Here is a 3,989-nt window from a genome sequence, read left to right as displayed (position 1 = left end):
CCTTTAGGCAAATAAGCCAAGGCTCAGAGCAGCGTGGGGACATTGGTCACTTCCTGGGAGGGGACTGGGCATCTGAGGACAGACTGGATGTACATTTTGAATTTTTGCCCAATGACTATACCACCTGTTCAAAAACATGTAAATTAAAGATATCAAAGGGAAATAAAAAGACAAGCTGGAGGAGTCGTCAGGAGATGGATGATGAGGGACCTGCTGGGCTCCTCCATGTGGCTGATGCCCTGTTCTCCTGGTGCAGCCAAGGGACATGGGGAAAATCACTGGGGGACGAGGAGCCATTGGGGATAGCTGCTCACAGGGGCCATGAGGGCTGCGGATAGGGGGGCCACTGGATTTACCCACAAGGGGGTGCCTGGTCATAGGGGGAGACCAAGATGAGGCAGGACCCGGCTGTGCCCTAAGCTGGAAGAGGCCATGCTCCCTACAGCCCATGACAGGCTCCTTCCTACCTGTGCCATTTCCCTGGAAGACAGTTACGGTCATGTTCTGTGGGAAGTATCTGACAGAAAGACATGGCGGATCCAAGTCAATGGAGCTGCATAAGTGGGGGAAGGGTGGAGACAGGCATCCTCCTCACCCCCACCCAGACCAGATTCAGGTCCCAACACCCAGTGTGCGAGGCCCTGACCCCCATCCCCGCTGCCCTCAGGACCCCCACCAGAGACCCCCTTCCTGGCCCAGCTCTCACAGGTGATGTTGAGCTGGATGGTTGTTTCCATGGTCACATCTACTGCAGGGAACTTCACCTGACAGGTGAGGTTAGTGCCGTGGTCCTGGGGCTGAGGGGTGAGGGTGAGCACAGAGGAGAGGAGGGTGGTCCTGGGGCCCAGGGAAGTGAGAGCAGCTGAGGTCCAGGAGAAGACGGGGGTGTGCGATGTTCACATACCCAGGGCACAGAGCATGTCAGGTTCCTGGGACGGCCGGACTCCAGGGTGCCCACGATGAGAATGTGGGGCATATGGCCCAAGGCTGGTAGAAAATGGGAGACATGGGATCAGGAGAGAGGGTCCCAGGTGCAGCCCTGATAGTAGCCTAGGCCTTGGTCCAGCTCCTCCCTCTGAGACCAGACATGGTGGACCACCAGCACCCTCCCAGGAGGGGTTTTCCATTCCAATCGTGTCCAAGACCCCCATGTCCTTCGCCTGTGGCCTCTCCTGGAGCCCTTTCCTTACCCATCGCGTGCACGGAGAGCGAGTTAGATGTATAATGCCATAACATACTTCCACTCTCCACCCAAAAAAAGTGTNGAATCACGAAGCATTTGTCCTTCTGTGAATGGCTTATTCCACTTATCACAATGCCTTACAAGAAATGCTTAAAAGAGTTCTTCAAGTTAAAAGGACAGGATGTTAAATACAGTCATGCACTACTTAACAGGTTCTGAGAACTGTGTCATTAGGCAATGTCGTCGCTGTGTGAACATCACAGAGTGTGCTTACACAAACCTGGATGGCACCGGCTACTGCACACCTCAGCTGTGTCGTATACCACCATTGTATATACGGCCTGTCATTGACTGAAAGGTTGTGACAACTTTTAATTTTAGTATAAAAGTTAACAGACATAAGTACTAAAACAACAATTTTTGTGGGGGCAGCCATTTAGCTCAGTTGGTAAGAGCGCGAGCTCTTACCAAGGGATGTCAATTTGATTCCCACATGGGCCAGTGAGCTGAGCCCTGTACAGCTAAGATTGTGATCAACCACTCGACCTGGAGCTGGGCTGCCATGAGTGCCAGGGGGACAGTGTGAGCTGCCGTGTGCTGCTATGAGCTACCGTGAGCCGCCGTTAGCTGCCGTTCAATGGCCAGCGACTGACTGCCTCAGCCGGGAAGAGCACATTGATCATAATACCAACATGGGCCAGTGAAGCAGCATCCTCCACAACTAGACTAAGAACAATGAACAGCTCAGAGGTGGGGAGCGGGGGGGGGGGAAACAAATAAATAAATAAATAAAACAATGATTTTTTAATGGATGCACAACATCAAAAGATGTAAATTGTGACATCAAGAACATAAAGTGTTATGGGGTCGGGGGGTATGTAGAGTTTTATATGTGATTAAAGTTGTCATTCATTGGTTGATGTGGATGAAAAACTGGTTCTAAGGAAAGTAACCCCACAGGGGGATCTCATCATAAATCCCTCACTGGGCAGGTCATGGGGGGCAGTCACACCCCAGGCTATAAGCTCCTCAGTAAATGGTACNGTCCTTCGCCTGTGGCCTCTCCTGGAGCCCTTTCCTTACCCATCGCGTGCACGGAGAGCGAGTTAGATGTATAATGCCATAACATACTTCCACTCTCCACCCAAAAAAAGTGTTTTCTGTCATCCCTCCTCTTGGCGTCTCTGATGTCCAGGGAGGAGCTGTAGGTCTAAGATTCCCAGAGGAGGCGGAATCGGCCCTGAGTCTCCTCCTGAACTTTGCGACCTGGCTTGTTTGTGGCCACTGGAGCATCTTGGTCTGTTTTGGCCTCTTCCTGGAACCAGTAGCCATGAGCTCGGTCAGAGTCCCCAAGTTGTTCTGGGGATAGATGGCAATGCAGGGCACAAGGACACACAGGCCCTCCTGCACTGTCACAAACTCCTGCACTCTCAGCCAGTACCCTTCATCCTGAGCCAGGGACCCTGTGCAGAGAGAAGGGTCAGCAGCTGCCCTGCCCTGCCCCCTCCCTTCATCCACTCACCTGCCCACAGCAGGGACAGAAGCAGCTGCAGCATCTCTAACATGGAGGGTTTCTGGGCTCCTGTGGGAGGAAAGAGAAGGAAAGCAGTGTGGGAGAGGGGGGCTGAGGGGAGACCGCAGAAACTGGGGAGGAGCACGGGGCCCCCTGGTTCACAGAAGAGCCTCAGAGATGGAGCTCGTCCCCCTTCTGCACAGAGCAGGTGGACACCCCACAGACCACATCCCAGAGAGGAGCAGACAGGGAGCGGACCCCGGTCCTGCCCCATCTTGGGCACCTCTCTTCAGCTTGAAGTTTAGACCAGGGAAGTGGGCCCTGTCCACCAGGTTCTGGACCTGAGTAAGGCCCGTCCTGGCCTATGGAGAGGAAAAAGGGGGCGGCAGGGGCCTCTGCAGATTCGCATCACAAGAAACGATGGGTGTCTGAGTCCTGCTGCCGAGGCTGAGGTGTTGTTGGTGCCCTCAGTTTGCACCATGGAGCGGTCACTTCCTGGCCTGGGTCAAGAGTCATCATGTTGTCTACATCTGTGCTTCTGAACCTTCTGACCCAAGGGACATTTGGCAATGTGTAGACACATTTGATTGTCTTGGCTTGGGAGGAGGGTGCAGCTGGCAGTTGGTGGGTAGAGTCCAGAGATGCTACTAAATATCCTATGATGCACAGGATGGCCCCTGACAAAACTCATATAGCCCAGGGGTGGCCAGTTAGCTCAGTTGGTTAGAGCGCAAGGTTGCCTGTTCGATCCCGCAACTAGTTGCGCCCTTCACAAGATTTAAACAATGACTTGACTTGGAGCTGATGAGTCCTGGAAAAACACACTGTTCCCCAATAAAAAAATTTTTAAAAAAGAACAATCATACAGTCCTAACGCCAGCAATGCCAAGAAACCCCAGTCTACACCCCAGAAGCAGGCAGTTCTTCCAGGCATGGGGTGCTGGGGGTTCTGTTTGGGTGTGTGGCACATAAACTATGAATAGGAGTCTTTAGGTGAAGTGTAGAAGGCAAACATTTATTCAGACATCCACTCATTTACTTACTCCTTCACCCACTCACTCACTCATTCACTCAAACACAGAGCAGCCATCTGCCCTGTATGGGGGCTGGAGATTGAAGAGACACAGCAGACACCCTGAGATGTTCCCCATCCAGGGAGAGAGACAATCTAAGGGGCCTGCCTGGTAGAGGCTGTGGAGCTGGAGGCTCTGTCAGCTAGTTGCTCTTGGGCACAAGTGAGCTGACTGGATATGTCCTGGACTCTCAAGGGACAAGAAAGAAGACTCGCAGCTA

The 3,989-nt window shown here is 52.9% G+C and overlaps 1 pseudogene; it reads right to left on the bottom strand.

Annotated features, from left to right (window-relative positions):
* Positions 1-497: 497 nt before the first annotated feature.
* LOC109391011 (myeloid cell surface antigen CD33-like) lies at positions 498-2,739 on the bottom strand (annotated as a pseudogene).
* Between the last annotated feature and the right edge of the window lie 1,250 nt (positions 2,740-3,989).

The sequence above is a fragment of the Hipposideros armiger genome, unplaced genomic scaffold (genome assembly GCF_001890085.2).
Source record: "Hipposideros armiger isolate ML-2016 unplaced genomic scaffold, ASM189008v1 scaffold_283, whole genome shotgun sequence".
Classification (NCBI taxonomy): Eukaryota; Metazoa; Chordata; class Mammalia; order Chiroptera; family Hipposideridae; genus Hipposideros; species Hipposideros armiger.
The sequence above is the reverse complement of the archived record's forward strand: the minus strand, read 5'-3'. Positions and strand labels throughout refer to the sequence as shown.